Genomic DNA, 19,854 nt, shown 5'->3' on the forward strand with positions numbered 1-19,854 from the left:
TTAAATCAATTATTAGTATAATATAAATAGAGTAATGATATGTGAACACAAAATATATACAATAGCTAAGACCCACAATTTAATATAGAGCATTATTATAAGGCATCAGAGGTGCCTAGCACCACCTAGAGGTGGGGCCTTGTAATTAGTTAGTAATATTTTAAAATAGTTATTAAATTAAATTATGTGGGACGTGATACTTAATCACACTAATAGCGATATGACACCTCTAAATAGTAAATAGTGTTAGGCAACACTGGTGTCTTTTAGCATTTATCTTTAAGAAAGTATTGTTGTTAGGGTTTATAAAACACTTAAGAAATATATAAATCACAGATCCAAACATATTCCTAAAAGTGCTTTAATATAGAAAACCCTAAATCATAAATCTATAAAGCCTTTGCTAAATTAAAGAAGATGATAAAATATAAGCGGAAGCACTAACCTGAAGCCATTGTTGGAGATTACAGAGAAGGTTTTGATCTTCCAAGAATACACTATTTTCTAGAGTATTTTCTCTGATGGGGAAGGAGAGAATACAGAAACCCTTAGTGTTTCTTGGGGACCACTACCTATTTATAGAGTCATCTTAGAATAACTCTTGGGTATTTATAATTTGGCCCCTCAACAAATTATAAATTAACTTATGGTATCTACACATTAATTCCATGACACTTTAATACCCTTTTGATACCCATAACATAATTGGTCACTTAATTTTGTATCACACTTTATAATAGCATATACATTATACATATGTGCCCACAAAGGATTTTTAATCCAACAATCTCCCACTTGGGCAACATATGTTACCTGATAAATGTATAACCTTATGAGCTCAAAATTTGCTATTATGTAAAGGTATTTACAACAATCTCGTCCATCAACTATACCCATATAGGATCAAAGCGATTTTTGTCATATCAATCATGACTAAACCCATCAATGGTCACATATACAAATATAGCCAAATGACATAGATCAATCATGGATGTGTAGCATGGAAATTACATGCAATGTGAACCGAACATGCCTATTTCCAACTGGTCCTCCTTAAACCAAAGTGAGGTCAAACTTAAACATAACAAAATAGAGTGAATAAACTGAAAACTTTATTTCTGATCAGAAAATAACCAAATACATAAATGTCTTAAACAAACATAAAGCAAAGAAAATACAAACTCCCACTAAATCATGATATCCTCAAGTAATACTACACCCATATGAGCAGTGTGCTCATGAAAGACCTTGGGTGGTAATCCTTTTGTGAGCGGATCCGCTATCATGGAGTTTGTCCCAATATGCTCTATGAAAATCTGTCCACTCTGCACTCTTTCTTTCACAACTAGGAACTTTATGTCAATATGCTTTGACTTGGATGAGCTCCTATTGTTATTGGAATACGGCTTCTTGATTTATTGTCACAGAATATCTTAAGTGGTCTTTCAACATTCTCCAAAATACGCAGCCTAGTGACAAAGTTTCTCAGCCATATTCCCTGATTTGATGCCTCATAACACGCTACGAATTCAGCTGCCATAGTGGAAGAAGCTACAAGTGTCTATTTGACACTTTTCCAGGATATAGCTCCTCCAGCTAACAATAAAATGTAGCCTGATGTAGACCTTCTGCTATCTTGGCATCCAGCGAAATCAGAATCAGAATACCCTATGACCTCCAAATGATCTGATTTTGTTGCTATATTTTTAAACACTACGCAAGTATACGCAATCAAGTAGTAAATCTCACACAGGTGAGGTCGATCCCACAGGGAATTGGATTAAGTACCACTAAATTATACTTATGATTCTATTCGGTAAATCAAAAGCAATTACAGTTTAAAAACAGTAAAATTTGAAAGAAATTCAGAAAACTTAATAACACAGTTTAAAGTTGAGCAAGATGAGACAATAGGGAGGAGAATCCTGTTGTTGTTTACCCAAATTGTTAATGATTAATTACTATCCTATTCTTGGGGTGAATGACAGATTATAAAATAACCTAGCTCCTTTCAGATCTTCTAGATTCTAAATCACATGTTATCTAATTAATTCCTTAATCAAACTAACATGAAATCAGCATTAAGCAATAATCTACTCGTCACATAAGTCATGTAAATACTTTCGTTTCACATAGAACATCGATTATCTTAATTTTAGCATTCTCAATTCTCACTTTTCAGATTTTGAATTGAGATCATAGAGCATGCACAAGGTGATCAATCTTAAACATGAAATTAAACACAAATTAAGATAATTTCACACACACAAGAATTGAGGAATGGTAATTAAACATTAACTAGGAAAACATTAAACAACAATCATCATCCTCCCTAAATGGGAAATTTAGTTCAGAAACAAATCCATAACCATTCCTATAGCAATATTCAACATAAATAAATTAAAGAGGAATAAAGAAAAGAACTGTTTGAGGATGAATTCTGGATCTTCACTTGAATCTCTATGCTCTTCCTGCCGCTCTCAGCTGTGTTTTAGGGTTCCCAATCGCTCTCCCTGACTTCCAATCGCAGTTTTCTATTTATACTTGAAATTTAGGGTTCGATGGACGAAAATACCCCCGGTCCGTACGGGATCTCGCCGCGGCCATGCTTCCTCTCGCCGCGGCGAGAATGTGCCAATTTCAGCCTCTCTCTGTTTCTCGTATCTCGCCGCGGCGAGCCTCTTCATCGCCGCGGCCAGATATAGAAAAACTCAATTTTTGAGTTTTTCTTCGGCTCAGCACGTCTTTCAATGAATTTCTGCACCCGAGACCTCTTTTACTCCAAAGAACCTGAAAACATAGAAAACAAGCGTAATTCCGTCCCAACACAGCTAAGAATGCACATAAATCGGATCCATAACATAGGCTAAAAATAGCCTAACAAACTCCCCCAAACTGACTCTTTACTCGTCCCCGAGTAAACTAAGACTAAACTAAAGAACTAAAAATGATAGCTGAACTTTCCAACAATTAAATTGTTACCACCACCTGCACAACTTCAATCCCTCAATAACCAGAATTTCAACTTGCCAACTCTAAGAACTAAGTTGAATGTGCAGTTTACAAGTAAGTAATTCATACAAACATAAAGCATCGCAATTCCCATCAATATCACAACTGTTCTAACTTTCCAACATCCCACTAACACATGATCAATAAGTTTGAATGACATACCTCTCTCCACTAATGTTGACAAATTTCTACCTGGAATCAATAGGTCTTTTTCGGTTAAAATCACATGGCTTAGGTACATGGGTAGATGAGAAGTCATTTAGGCTATACTATACCATAAGCACTATTAACCAAGCAAGCCTAGACATTTATTTTGCTTTCTTTCCATATATCCCAAAAACAGAAATAAGAGATTGCAATTTGTTTCTTGTGTGTGCACCTCATAATTTTCTTAACTTTTTTTTTCTTAAAGCAGACACATTTTTTTTCTTTTTTTTCATAGGCACAACACACAATATTCTTATTATTTTTTTTCAATCTCTCATTCCTACACTTTATATTTTTTTTCACTTACAGCACTTATTCCCCCCCCAAACTTGCTTCAAGGCTCATGGCATAACAAAATATGTTCAGGGTGAAAAGAGTTTAGAATAACGAATTCAGCTCCGTGAAGTGGTGAAAAAATTTTAAAACAGGCTAAGGCTCAACTTTGGGTACACTAAGGAAATTTTTTTTTCAGGTAGGCTTGAAAGGCTCAATCGATCCAAAGAAAATTTGCCTAAATCATTTTCCAAACAAAAATCATCAAGGATTTCGCTTCAAGAGAGTATGTCAAACAAATTCTATTCCATGTTCAATCAATCATTCCACAATCCAAATAGAACACAAGTGATATGTGAGAATAGCAAATGTTTTAAACCTACATGAATCACTTCCTAGCACACATCCAATTTAATTCAAACAGTTGCAAGTCAAGCACACAGTTATGTTTCAATCCATTGCACAAGTGAATAACAACAATTCAATCCATTTTTCAATTTAGCTATCACGCAAGACTAAAAAAACTAAACTAAAACAAATAAGCGCGAAAAAATAAATTAAGTTTCCCCCCCCCCCAAACTAAAATACACATTGTCCCCAATGTGTGAAAATAAACCAGGGTGAGAGAAACTTACCTGAGCCCCTTAAAAGGGGTTTGGCGGCGGTGGCTGGTCATACGGGTTGAAACGGGGTGGCATGGGAAAATAGTTTGGATCATCCACACCGATGTTCATCCTCGTGACAAGGGTGTTCAATTGAGCCACCTGCTGCTCATCGAAGATACTCCTCTGGGCCATGTAATTTTGCATATGAATGTTCTGCTGAATCAGATAATTCAGCTGATTGTGAGTGTACTGCATGGCAGGGTCAAGAGGCCCGACAAGACGTGGTGGTTCGATGTCCTCACGTTCCTCTTCTTCTCTTGCCGGAGGACCTCCTTGAACTGGCGGTTGACCATGAGGATGAGGAGGTTTGAAGCGCAGAACAGTCGCCAAAGTAATAGGGCGCTGGGGCGGTACCTTTGTATCATACGAGTACTGTGGTACTCCATGTTTCTCACAGAGGTCAGTAATTATTCCAGCCAACCCTAGTCCTCCACCGGAAGATCCCTCAACCATAATATCAAAGGTTGTTCGAACAATATCCCCCACATTCAAATTATACCCTTTCATAATACCGTAAACCCATTTAAGTCTGTCCATTTGAGCATCAGAAAAATGCTTGTTGGGGAGCATCCTTGCACTAACAAAGTAAAGCCAAGCCTTGGCCACTGGGTTGAGTTCACATCGGTACAATTGGTATGGTACTCCACTAAGCTCATGGAACCTAAGGCCAGGATACCCTAGAGTCTCAGCCATATCCACATAATTCGTACTTCTCTCATAGAATTGTTGTTTCAATTGTTGTTCTTCATAAGTGAAAGTTTGGAGATCATAAAGGGCATGAATAGCTTCTACGGTAGCAGGCACTCTAACCCCCCTAACTCTAACTTTGCCCTCTTCTCTTTCAGGCCAGTTGGCTAAAAATTCCAAAGCTAGAGTTTGATTACCACGCTCAGTGACATCGACGAACTTAGTCCACTGCCTCTGTAGGATTTGATCCCTAATAGATGCAAAAGCAGGGGGAATATTGGCAGTTTGGCTTAGGTTGACTATGTCTATCCCTCTATCTTCAATGAACGCCCTATCTTTCAATTTTAAAAACCTCTCTTGAGCCTCCACGTTGGCAAACCTAACTCTATCAAGGTTAGGGCGTCCCCTAGATGGGTTGGATGATGAAGCTCCCTCTTCATTAACCCTTGACCTCTTTGGACCCATAACTCCCAAATTTTTTCTAACTTTCAAGATTTTTCAAAATTTTGACAGCACTTCCCCTTAAAAATTGACTTCCCGGGATTAAAATCCCTTTCAATTTAACCCAATTCTATTCACACAATCAATTTCAACAATGTATATAGCAAAAATCCCAAATATCCACCAAATAATTCAAAACTATCCAACAAATTCACAAATTTTTCAATAAAAATTGGAATGGAAGTCTTAGAATCAATACCTCAATGAAAATCACTCTTTAGTCAACCTCCATTGATGAGAACCTTGAAGCTTTAGGGAAGAAGAAGATGAATAGTGTTTTTTTCTGAAATTTGGGTGAGGTTTAGGGATTTTGGAATGAATTTTTAGAGGAAAAGAGTGTTAGATGAGAGAAATAAGGGTTTAGGATGATTGTTGATGAAAGTTTATGGTTAGATTTGATGAAAAAGGAGTTTGAATGGGATTAGATGAAGAAAAAATGGTGAGGAATGGTGTTTTCGGCTGGGAGAAGTTAGGGTTTGAGTGTGGGGTTTGATTTGAAATGTTAGGGAATTGGGGTTTAAAAAGGGTAATCTGACCATTCTCGCCGCGGCGGTATGTAGCCTCGCCGCGGCGAGAATCCGTGAATTTGAAGATGTTTCTGTAGGTCCAATCTCGCCGCGGCGGTACGTCCCCTCGCCGCGGCGAGAAATCTCGAAATTAAGCTCTTTTACGTAAAAACAATTCGGCGCGGCCGAGACATTTCATGGCCGCGGCCACCGACCAAAAACCAAATTTTTTTTTTTTTTTTTTTTCCAGTAACGAAACAGAATGAACATCAAGAAAAATAAAAGTAAACTTAAAGAGAGTTCAACTAAATCAAAAGAAAACTTGGGTTGCCTCCCAATTAGCGCTAACTTTATCGTCGCTCAGCTAGACGTTGATCGAGATCTTTAAAGTGGCGCCAGAATCATGGCGGACTTGGTTTGATCAAATTGACCCCCCAAGTAGAGCTTTAATCGTTGTCCATTCACCTTGAAAGTATTAGGACTTTCACCTTTTAGTTCCACTGCTCCGTAGGGAAACACTTTGATCACCGTAAATGGCCCTGACCACCTTGATTTTAATTTACCAGGAAACAACTTTAGCCTTGAGTTAAAGAGTAGAACTTGTTGACCAGGTTGAAACTCTTTTCTGACTAGATTTCTGTCATGCCATCTCTTAGTTCTTTCCTTGTAAATCTTGGCGTTCTCATATGCTTCATTTCGAAATTCTTCCAACTCATCCAACTGTAGTAGTCTTTTCTGCCCAGCAGCTTTTAAGTCCATGTTCAGAGTTTTCATCGCCCAATACGCCTTGTGTTCTAGCTCTACCGGTAGATGACAAGCCTTTCCAAACACCAACCGATATGGTGACATCCCGATTGGTGTCTTGAACGCTGTTCTATAAGCCCACAATGCGTCATCCAACTTTCTTGACCAATCTTTCCTTGATCTCTGCACCGTTTTCTCCAGAATCATCTTTATTTCCCGGTTAGAAATCTCAGCTTGGCAATTACTTTGCGGATGATAAGGTAGAGCTGTTCTATGACGAACACCATATCTCGAAAGGAGTGCTTCGAATTGTTTGTTGCAAAAGTGACTCCCTTCATCGCTTATGATTGCTCGGGGAGTTCCAAACCGAGTGAATATGTTCTTTTGAAGGAACCGAAGGACTGTTTTACCATCATTAGCTGGTGTGGCTGCAGCTTCCACCCATTTTGACACATAATCCACAGCTAATAGGATGTATAAATTGCTAAACGATGAAGGAAAAGGACCCATAAAATCTATCCCCCATACATCAAACAATTCAACTTCCAAGATTCCTGTCAAAGGCATTTCGTTTCTCCTTGAGATGTTTCCTGTACGCTGACAACGATCACATGCCTTCACAAAAGTACTAGCGTCCTTGAAAAGTGTTGGCCAAAAGAATCCACTTTGCAACACCTTGGCGGTGTTCTAGTTCCACTGAAGTGTCCCCCACATGGTAAAGCATGACAGTGATTAAGAATAGAATACATCTCCTCTTCAGGCACACACCTTCTTATTATCTGATCTGCACAGTGCTTGTAGAGGATTGGCTCTTCCCAATAATAATGTTTCACCTCAGAAAAGAACTTCTTTAGTTGTTGACGAGATAGCTCAGGAGGAGTGATATTGGCAGCCAAGAAGTTAACATAATCAGCATACCATGGTACCATCAGACTTTCCCTCACACTAAAGAGTTGTTCATCGGGAAATTGTTCATTTATTTGTACCTCTTTTGCATTCTGACTTTCTTCCAGCTCTAGTCTTGACAAGTGATCTGCTACCAAGTTCTCAGTACCCTTCTTGTCTTTTATGTCTAGATCAAATTCTTGCAAAAGAAGAACCCATCGAATCAGTCGTGGTTTGGCATCCTTCTTAGTCATCAAGTACTTGATTCTTTGAATGGTCTCGTATACACTATCACTTTATTACCAATTAAGTAGGGTCGAAATTTGTCACATGCAAATACTATGGCCGGCATCTCTTTTTCGTAGTAGCGTAGTTTAGTTGGGCATCATTCAAGGTTTTGCTTGCATAATAAATGGTTCTGAATACCTTGTCAACCCGTTGTCCCAAGACTGCTCCAATAGCATAATCACTTGCATCGCACATGATTTCAAAAGGTAATTCCCAGTTTGGTGTAGTCACAATCGGTGCTGAGATTAACTTCTCCTTGAGAATTTGGAATGCTTCAAGACAGTCTCTCCCAAATTCAAAAGGAACTCCACTAGCAAGAAGATTGGATAGCGGTTTGGCCACTTTGGAGAAATCTTTGATAAATCTTCTATAAAACCCGGCATGACCCAAAAAGCTTCGAACTCCCTTCACTGAAATTGGAGGAGGCAAGTTCTCAATTGTAGATACTTTGGCTCTGTCAACCTCAATACCTTCTTTTGAGATTTTATGTCCCAGCACTATTCCTTCTGTAACCATGAAATGGCACTTTTCCCAGTTCAGCACCAAATTAGAGTCTTCACATCTTGCTAAAACCAACTCCAAGTTACTCAGACATTGGTCAAACGATGAGCCAAACACTGAAAAATCATCCATGAACACCTCGATGCACGTTTCTATTAAATCTGAAAATATAGCCATCATACACCTCTGAAATGTTGCTGGAGCATTACATAGCCCAAATGGCATTCGTCGAAAAGCAAAAGTACCATATGGACATGTGAATGTTGTTTTCTCTTGATCCTCCGGTGCTATAGCTATTTGGTGATACCCTGAGTACCCATCAAGGAAACAATAGTACTCTTGTCCTGCCAACTTGTCTAACATCTGATCAATGAATGGGAGTGGAAAGTGATCTTTTCTTGTGGCCTTGTTGAGTTTTCGGTAGTCAATGCAAATTCTCCATCCCGTGACAGTTCTGGTTGGGATGAGTTCATTCTTCTCATTCTTCACCACCGTCATCCCTCCTTTCTTTGGGACCACTTGGACAGGGCTCACCCATTTACTGTCTGAAATAGGATACGCTACCCCTGCATCTAACCACTTCAAGACTTCTTTTCTGACAACCTCCTTCATTGGTGGATTTAATCTACGTTGTGCATCAATGGTTGGCTTCACTCCTTCCTCCATTAAGATTCTATGCATTACAGTTGAAGGGCTGATCCCTTTAATATCTGCTAAAGTCCATCCAATGGCTTTTGAATGCTTCCTTAAAACCCGTAATAGCTTATCTGTCTCTACAGAAGATAGGGAAGAAGCCACAATAACAGGAAGTGTCTTATTCTCTCCCAAATATTCATACCTGAGATGCTCTGGTAGGACTTTTAACTCTAGTTGAGGAGGCTTTTCAGTAGATGGGGTAGGCTTTGTTGGTATGACTCCTAACTCTTCATAATATTTTCTATTCAGCGGTCCATAAGAATCGAGCCACATAGCATATTCATAAGCTTCCTTACCATCTTGTTCTACCACCTCTTCTTGTACCAAAGTCAGATTAAGAGGATCTTCAGCATGTGTCTTTGTCTCCACCAACTGGTCCACCACATCAATTGCAAAACAGTTGTCACTAGCTGTAGGATAGGTCATTGCTTTGAGTACATTAAATACAACTTCATCTCCTTGTACCCTTAGCTTTAACTCTCCTTTCTGAACATCAATTAGTGCTTTCCCTGTTGCCAAGAAAGGTCTCCCCAGGATGATAGGAACATTACTGTCTTCTTCCATATCCAGAACAATGAAATCCGCTGGAAAGATGAACTTGTCCACCTTTACTAACACATCCTCAATGACTCCTCTAGGGTGAGCTAGCGATCGATACGCAATTGAAGAGTTACGGTAGTTGGCTTTGCTTCACCTAGCCGCAATCTTTTGAACAACGACAAGGGCATTAAGTTAATACGGCTCCCAAATCACATAGTGCATTTATCCCTTCAATTTTACCAATAGTACAAGGAATAGTGAAGCTCCCTGGATCTCTCGAGTTTTGGAGGAGTTTCTTCGTAGAATAGCGCTACACTCTTCGGTTAGAGCCACTGTCTCATAGTCTTCCATCTTCCTCTTCTTTGACAAAATTTCCTTCATAAACTTCACATAACTTGGCATCTGCTCTAGAGCTTCAGCAAAAGGAATGTTAATGTGAAGTCTTTTGAAGACTTCTAGAAACTTGGCGAACTGCTTGTCTAAGCTTGACTTTCTCAGCCTCTGAGGATAGGGTATCTTTACATGATGATCAATACTAATCGGTGGAGACTGTTGTGGTGGTGCTGGGCTATCAGTAGCCTTCTCTGCTGTCGGTGTTGGTGTTGGCACTGGTTGAGCATTTATTTCTACATCTACCTCAACTGGTTGTGGTAACTCAGGCCCATTATACTTCTTACCGCTCCTCAGGGTAATTGCCTTGCAGTTTTCTTTAGGATTAACTTCAGTGGTGCTAGGCAAATTTCCTTGAGGGCGGGTTGCTACCTGAGTTGCTAGCTGGCCCATCCGAGTCCGCGGGTCTTTAATTGAAGATCTAGTTTCGGTCATGAATTGGAGCGATAAATGCGTCCGCAAACTAGAACTTCCACCGCAGGATTGTTCTTGATTAAACTGTTGGTTACGATTTCTTTGTTGATAGAACCCACTATTTCTTCGGTTGTTATTACGGTTGAACCCATAATTGTTGTTGTTGTTGTTCGTGAAAAATTCCCAATGGCCTTAGCTTCATCCATTGGCAAATCATCCACATCCGCTTGGCACTCCGAAAAGTGATGACTTCCTCCACATAACTCACAAACAATTTGGGCTTGGTTAGCTTGCCCTGCAATGATTTTAGTCAATGCCTCAACTCGAGCCGTTAACTTTGTGATGGCATCGACTTCTAGCACACCGGCTACTTTCTTGGATTGACTCCTTTCGGTTGGCCACTTCTTGGTTGTTTAGAGCCATCTCCTCCAATAGATCATATGCCTCATTAGCACTCTTTCTCATAAAAGCTCCGCCAGCTGCTGCATCTATTAGAGTTCTAGTATTACCAACCAACCCGTTGTAGAAGTTGTGAACCAGCATCCACTTTTCTATACCATGATGGGGACACCTCCTGATCAGATCTTTAAACCTCTCCCAAGCCTCATGGAGAGATTCATTATCTTGTTGGCAAAAATTATTAATTTCTCCTCTTAGCTTTGCAGACTTCGCTGGAGGAAAGAACTTTGACAAGAATTTTGTTGCCAGATCATTCCATGTAGCAATAGAATTCGGTGGCAAAGAATTCAACCAACTCTTGGCTCGTTCTCTGAGAGAGAATGGAAACAACCTCAATCTAATGGCATCGTCGCTAACTCCATTAACTTTAAAAGTTTCACAAAGTTCCATGAAGTTAGAGAGATGCAAATTAGGATCTTCAGAAGGGAGACCACCAAACTGAACTGAAGACTGCACCATTTGAAGGATGGCAGGTTTGATCTCGAAGTTGTTTGCCTCCACTGCCGGTGGCCTAATACATGACTGCACTCCCGTCAGAGTAGGGAGAATGTAATCTCTCAAGCTACGGCCATTAGCTTGATCTTCCACAGCGCCACCATTATTACCATTATTACGCCCATTGTTCCCAACATTATTGTTCACATTGGCAGCCATGATTTCTGATGTTTCAGCAGTTGCTGAAACTCTTTCTTGCCTCTTGTTCTTTCGATTCTTCCTGCAAGTTTTCTCAATTTCAGGATCAACTGGTAATATGACTGATTGTCCTTGACGGCGCATGCACTTAGGATTCCTGAAATAAATAAAGAAAATATTGCAAGAAAAAGGTTAGAAAAATCAGCAAGAGAAAATATACCAAAGTAGAAGTTAGTATAATTTTTTTTTGTAATATTAATCTTTAAACAATTCCCCGGCAACGGCGCCAAAAACTTGTTGCTATATTTTTAAACACTACGCAAGTATACGCAATCAAGTAGTAAATCTCACACAGGTGAGGTCGATCCCACAGGGAATTGGATTAAGTACCACTAAATTATACTTATGATTCTATTCGGTAAATCAAAAGCAATTACAGTTTAAAAACAGTAAAATTTGAAAGAAATTCGTAAAACTTAATAACACGGTTTAAAGTTGAGCAAGATGAGACAATAGGGAGGAGAATCCTGTTGTTGTTTACCCAAATTGTTAATGATTAATTACTATCCTATTCTTGGGGTGAATGACAGATTATAAAATAACCTAGCTCCTTTCAGATCTTCTAGATTCTAAATCACATGTTATCTAATTAATTCCTTAATCAAACTAACATGAAATCAGCATTAAGCAATAATCTACTCGTCACATAAGTCATGTAAATACTTTCGTTTCACATAGAACATCGATTATCTTAATTTTAGCATTCTCAATTCTCACTTTTCAGATTTTGAATTGAGATCATAGAGCATGCACAAGGTGATCAATCTTAAACATGAAATTAAACACAAATTAAGATAATTTCACACACACAAGAATTGAGGAATGGTAATTAAACATTAACTAGGAAAACATTAAACAACAATCATCATCCTCCCTAAATGGGAAATTTAGTTCAGAAACAAATCCATAACCATTCCTATAGCAATATTCAACATAAATAAATTAAAGAGGAATAAAGAAAAGAACTGTTTGAGGATGAATTCTGGATCTTCACTTGAATCTCTATGCTCTTCCTGCCGCTCTCAGCTGTGTTTTAGGGTTCCCAATCGCTCTCCCTGACTTCCAATCGCAGTTTTCTATTTATACTTGAAATTTAGGGTTCGATGGACGAAAATACCCCTGGTCCGTACGGGATCTCGCCGCGGCCATGCTTCCTCTCGCCGCGGCGAGAATGTGCCAATTTAAGCCTCTCTCTGTTTCTCGTATCTCGCCGCGGCGAGCCTCTTCATCGCCGCGGCCAGATATAGAAAAACTCAATTTTTGAGTTTTTCTTCGGCTCAGCACGTCTTTCAATGAATTTCTGCACCCGAGACCTCTTTTACTCCAAAGAACCTGAAAACATAGAAAACAAGCGTAATTCCGTCCCAACACAGCTAAGAATGCACATAAATCGGATCCATAACATAGGCTAAAAATAGCCTAACAGATTTCCTGTATGTGAGCATGAAATATTTTGTTCTCTGAAAATACCTCATAACCCTCTTGGCTGCTATCCAATGGTCCATACCAGGGTTGCTTAAATATCTGCCTAACATCCCAACAATGTACGCAATATCTGGACGCGTACATACCTGAAGATACATTAGACTCCCTACAACTGATGCATAGGGAATCTTTTTCATTTCCTGAATTTCAAGGCTACTTTTAGGGCATTGTCTAAGACTGAATTTGTCTCCTTTAGCAACAGGGGTATCACCTGGTCTACAATCTTGCATGCCAAATCTTTTGAGTACTTTATCGATATAGCTCTTTTGTGATAATCCAAGAATACCCCGAGAACGATCTCGGCGTATTTGAATTCCTAATACAAAAGAGGCGTCACCAAGATCTTTCATCTCAAATTGCTTAGATAAAAATCTCTTGGTTTCGTGCAATAAGCCTATATCATTAGTGGCAAGCAATAGGTCATCGACATATAGAACCAGAAATATGTATTTACTCCCACTGAACTTGTGATATACACAATCATCAATAATATTCATCTCAAAACCAAATGAGATAATTACTTGATGAAACTTGTGATACCATTGACGAGAAGCTTGCTTGAGTCCATAGATAGATTTCTTTAATTTGCAAACCATATTCTTTCGGTCACCAACCACAAAGTTTTCTGGTTGCTCCATATAAATTGTCTCATCAATGTCGCCATTGAGAAACGCTGTTTTAACATCCATCTGATGTAACTCAAGGTCAAAATGAGCAACAAGTGCCAATATTATCCTAAAAGAGTCTTTCGATGAAACCGGAGAGAAAGTCTCTGTATAATCAATGCCTTGTTTCTGAGTATAGCCTTTTGCTACAAGACGTGCCTTAAATCTCACCACATTACCATATTCATCCTTCTTGGTTTTAAGTATCCACTTACAACCAATTGGTTTTACACCTTCTGGTAATGGGACAACTTCCCAAACTTTATTGTCTTGCATAGACTTATTCTCTTCATCCATGGCATCAATCCACTTTTGAGAGTTAGAACTTTTCATGGCCTGATGCAAGTTGATTGGATCATCTTCCATCATTCCAATTTCATCCTCATGTTCTTGAAGAAATACAAAATAGTCATCTGAAATAGCATTTCTTCTCTCTCTTGTGGACCTCCTTAATGGCTCTTGTTCTTGAGGGTGTTGAATTTGTTCTTCTCGAACAATAGCCTCATTTTGATTTGGGAGTTGTTCAACATTGTCTTGTTGAGGTTCCGGATTCATTTCTTGATCAATGACAGGTGTGGAAGCCTGAACATTGTCTAAAATGATAGTAGGAACTGAGTTTGAATTCAATTCCTCCTCAAAAATAATGTCTCTAACCTTATTTCTCCCCCCAAATTCAACATCCTCAAAAAATGTTGCAGTTCCCGTCTCAAAAATATTTCTGACAGTGGGATCATAAAACTTATAGCCCCTAGATCGCTCAGAATAACCAATAAAGTAGTTGCTAACTGTTTTGGAGTCCAATTTATTTTCATGTGGCCTATAAGGCCTTGCCTCAGCTGGACATCCCCAAATGTGAAAATGCTTTAGACTAGGCTTTCAACCTGTCCAAAGCTCATAAGGTGTTTTTGCAACTGCTTTACTTGGTACTCTATTCAGAATGTAAGTCATTGTCTTTAATGCTTCTCCCCGTAGGGACTCGGGTAAGGTAGAATGAGCGATCATGCTCCTTACCATATCCTTAAGAGTCCTATTTCGTCTCTCGGCAACACCATTCATGCTAGGTGATCCCGGCATGGTGTACCGTGGGACAATACCACATTCCTCTAGGAATTTAGCAAATGGTCCTGGACGTTGTTCACCTGAGCCATCATATCTACCGTAGTACTCACCACCACGATCAGATTTGACGTTCTTAATCCTTTTGTTGAGTTGATTCTCAACTTCAGCTTTGTAAGCTTTGAACACGTCCACAGACTGAGATTTTTCATGAATGAGATATAGGTACCCATAACGTGAGTAATCGTCTATGAATGATATAAAATATTGTTGACCATTCCAAGATGCCGTAGGGAATGGCCCACAAATATCTGTGTGAATCAATTCTAAGACTTCCGAAGCTCTATTGGCACCTAATCTCTTAGTTTTGGTCAGTTTTCCCTTGATACAATCTACACAGACATTGAAATCTGTGAAGTCAAGAGACTCTAAAATGTCATCAGACACAAGACGCTCAATTCTACCTCTTGAGATATGACCTAAGCGTTTATGCCATAATGACGCCGAATTTTCTTTATTTAATTTGCGTTTAGTACCTCGTGATTCCACATGCAAGGTTTCATTATAGGATGCAATTGTTTCTAACAAATAAAGATTGTCATAAGTATTCAAATAACCAGTTCCAATAATATTTGAATTTAAAGACAAAGTAAACTGATTGTTTCCAAATGAACAACAATATCCAAATTTGTCCAACAAAGAAACAGAAACTAAATTCCGCCTAAAAGACGGCACAACAAAAGTGTCTTTCAAATCCAAATAAGAACCAGTTCCTAATAACAATCTGAAATGCCCAATTGCTTCCACTTCCACCGATTGACCATCGCCCACAAAGATGTATCTTTCACCATCACTTGGCTTTCGGTAGCTCAGGCAACCCTGCATAGAAACACTTATGTGAGTAGTAGCACCAGAATCTATCCACCAAGTGTTTCTAGGTACCGAAACTAAATTAACCTCGAACGTACCAAAGCAAGATTAATACCTTTCTTTACACGCCATGCGTGATATTTGGCACAATCTTTCTTCACATGTCCAGGTTGGTTACAAAAGAAACAACCCTTAGAATCCTGTTGTTGTTTCTTTTGAACTGGACCCTTAGAAACTTCATTCTCAAATTTCCTTTTCTTGCCCTTATTCTTAGGGGTAGTGGCCAAATGAGCACTTTCGGTTTTGTCCTTTTTCAACCTTTCTTCCTCTTGCACACAATGAGAAATAAGCTCGTTGAGAGTCCATTTCTCCTTTTGACAGTTGTAACTAATTTTAAATTGGTTAAACTGTGGAGGAAGCGTTAACAAAACCATGAGTACAAGTACATCATCCGAAAGCTCAATCTTAAGTGTCCTTAATCTTGAGACAATATGATGCATTTCCATAATGTACTCCCTTACATTTCCTTGACCCTTATACTTCATGTTCATTAAAGAACCAAGAAGTGTTGTCATTTCAACCTTATCGTTTTTAGCAAAACGTTCCTCAATTTGTTCAAGGAAATTCTTAGCCATAGTAACCCCTTCGGATTCGGTGCCCCAAAAGGCTTCTGGAATGCTGTGTTTCATAATCATTAGACTCATGCGATTTGAACGATCCCACCTCTCAAATTCCCTTTTATCATCATGGGAACTTTCCTTAGTGAGAGGTGCAGGTTGTTCATTCCTTAGTGCATGGTCTAAATCCATACATCCCAGAACTATAAGTAAGTTCCTTTTCCAATCCTTGAAATTGGTCCCATTAAGCATAGGAATAGAATTAATGTTAGCAGATATTGAGGCAGCAGAAGATGAACTAGCTGAATATAGAACAAATAAAACAAGCTCACATTAATATGCATAATTAAACAATAAATTCAAAAATTGGTTAATCCCATCTCAAGATACCAAACACACATTAATATCAAGTCTTTGGACAGTAATATTAACTGTAAGCGGTACTCTTGGTGTAGCAATCAAATATTGACAATAAAGCGTGTCAAACAATAGATTAATCTTTGGACTAACGTATTGCTCACACAAAATACCTTATAATTGTCACACATTTATCGCCACAGGTATGTTTGAAATCTAGCAAAATATTCACTTACCTTTGGGCTAGTCAATATAAGCATCAATTACAAACATACAACCATCCTAATATTTAAATAAATTAATCTACACAAAAGAGGTCACTTTGGCGACATATTGTTTCAATTAATTTATTCAAAATACTAGTCATAAACCAACACCAAAATTTGAATTAAATTGTTTGCACCAAAATATATATTTACCAAATTATATTACACCTTGTATATATTATACAATCCATAATATTCATATTGTGCCACCAACAGATTAAATATATATAAAACTTTAATAAAATAAACTATAATTATACGATTTGCCTTAAGTATATATATATAATCCATAAACAAAAAACTTGAATCATATACAGTATATTGCCAAAACAATATGTTGACAAAAGTGAACAACTCGCAGAGGATTAGTAATTCAAAGGAAAAAGTAACCCTTTTATATATATAAGTGATCAGTCGAACCACGAAAACTAAAGCCAGTACAGAAGCCCAAGTCATAGACAACACGCACCCCAACAAAAAAAAGATCAATTGCTCTTATACATATAATCGGGCATTACCATTAATCCAAAAGTAATGCCCGATTATATGTATAAGAGCAATTGATCTTTTTTTTGTTGGGGTGCGTGTTGTCTATGACTTGGGCTTCTGTACTGGCTTTAGTTTTCGTGGTTCGACTGATCACTTATATATATAAAAGGGTTACTTTTTCCTTTGAATTACTAATCCTCTGCGAGTTGTTCACTTTTGTCAACATATTGTTTTGGCAATATACTGTATATGATTCAAGTTTTTTGTTTATGGATTATATATATATACTTAAGGCAAATCGTATAATTATAGTTTATTTTATTAAACTATAATTATATTACACCTTGTATATATTATAGAATCCATAATATTCATATTGTGCCACCAACAGATTAAATATATATAAAACTTTAATAAAATAAACTATAATTATACGATTTGCCTTAAGTATATATATATAATCCATAAACAAAAAACTTGAATCATATACAGTATATTGCCAAAACAATATGTTGACAAAAGTGAACAACTCGCAGAGGATTAGTAATTCAAAGGAAAAAGTAACCCTTTTATATATATAAGTGATCAGTCGAACCACGAAAACTAAAGCCAGTACAGAAGCCCAAGTCATAGACAACACGCACCCCAACAAAAAAAAGATCAATTGCTCTGATACCACTTGTTAGGGTTTATAAAACACTTAAGAAATATATAAATCACAGATCCAAACATATTCCTAAAAGTGCTTTAATATAGAAAACCCTAAATCATAAATCTATAAAGCCTTTGCTAAATTAAAGAAGATGATAAAATATAAGCGGAAGCACTAACCTGAAGCCATTGTTGGAGATTACAGAGAAGGTTTTGATCTTCCAAGAATACACTATTTTCTAGAGTATTTTCTCTGATGGGGAAGGAGAGAATACAGAAACCCTTAGTGTTTCTTGGGGACCACTACCTATTTATAGAGTCATCTTAGAATAACTCTTGGGTATTTATAATTTGGCCCCTCAACAAATTATAAATTAACTTATGGTATCTACACATTAATTCCATGACACTTTAATACCCTTTTGATACCCATAACATAATTGGTCACTTAATTTTGTATCACACTTTATAATAGCATATACATTATACATATGTGCCCACAAAGGATTTTTAATCCAACAATTGTCACATCACGTGTTGTGCGTGGTGTAGTGCTAGGGTTGCCTTTTCTGGCATGCTTCCTTATTTAGGCTAAGGGTTTAAATGCCACCACAACCGGTGAGGTACATACTGAGGATTAGGTATGAGTCCCCTATAGCTAGCACGTGGTTCCATAATTTTCTAAGCTACCTAGGAACAGAGCCACCCTTTGTAAAAGGGTGGTCATGCCCTCCTTCCCCGCCCCCCCCCCCCACCCCCAAAAAAAAATATTGATAAAACCTTTAATTTATTTATTTTTCTTTGTATTTTTCCATAATTTATATTTTAGCCCCCCCCCCCCCCCCACCCCCAAAAAAAAATATTGATAAAACCTTTAATTTATTTATTTTTCTTTGTATTTTTCCATAATTTATATTTTAGCCCCTTAATTTTTTTTTCTCTCTTTTGGCCCCCCTAAATCCAATCTCTGCCTCTGTCCTTGAAGCTACCAAAGGGACCACTACAAAAAATTAGTCACAACAAAACTTGTAAATAAAAGTAAAAAAATTGTGACTAATTATAAATCATCATTGCTATGTTGTGACTAAAATGTCTGTGGTTAAAAATATTAGTCACAAAAATTCCAATTTATTGTGACTAAATATTTTTTGTCACAATGCTTGTTGTGACTAAAACTAAATTAGTGACAACTTGTATTGAAATACTATGTTATAGTCACAAGTAACTTTTTATTGTGACTAAAAGTCACATTTATTCACAAAAATTTTATGTTGTGACTAAAAAGTTGTCACTAAAAGTAACTGTTTTTTGTAATGGGTGGAGAAGTGATCTGTACCACATAATTCCTTTTCTGCATGTTTATCTTTTATAATAATTCACAAACTTTTTAAAAATGATAAATTTGGCCTAATTCTAAAACAAATAATATATTTTGGCCCCTCCTCATTTCTAAAATAATTTAAGTACTAAAATTAAGATTTATGTACAGAAACTTCCATGCATGAATTTTTGCTTTTTATAGGATGTACCCAAAACAAGTTGTTTGAATTATGATTTCAACATCCTAAATTAAATTATCCATCATATATAAACATATATATGTATATTTATATTATTACTTACCATGTAAGGAGAAGAGAGTAGAGAAGGCCAACCAAAATAGGATTCCAATTTGATCTAGAATTGAGGAGTTTTTGATTTGAGGGCAATGATTTCGTTCAATGAGCCATACAACAAAACCATTGTAGATATTGACAAGTACTATAAGAAGCCACATTGACATTGTAAAAGGCTTTAAAAATAACCATGCCCTATTTGATGTTTTTGATCGAAGAGGAACAATCATCACCAACCCACTTTGTGTGTATGGAAGTGTGAATTCAGCATATTCATATCGATTTGCTACCATTGATACATCACCAACTACAGCATCAAAT

The 19,854-nt window shown here is 37.5% G+C and overlaps 1 non-coding gene across 1 annotated transcript; it reads left to right on the forward strand.

Annotated features, from left to right (window-relative positions):
* Positions 1-10,862: 10,862 nt before the first annotated feature.
* Positions 10,863-10,969, forward strand: LOC115703403 (small nucleolar RNA R71). Its single transcript, XR_004009169.2, has one exon. It is a non-coding gene; the product is annotated as a small nucleolar RNA R71 (small nucleolar RNA).
* Positions 10,970-19,854: the final 8,885 nt, after the last annotated feature.

The sequence above is a fragment of the Cannabis sativa genome, chromosome 7 (genome assembly GCF_029168945.1).
Source record: "Cannabis sativa cultivar Pink pepper isolate KNU-18-1 chromosome 7, ASM2916894v1, whole genome shotgun sequence".
Taxonomy (NCBI): domain Eukaryota; kingdom Viridiplantae; phylum Streptophyta; class Magnoliopsida; order Rosales; family Cannabaceae; genus Cannabis; species Cannabis sativa.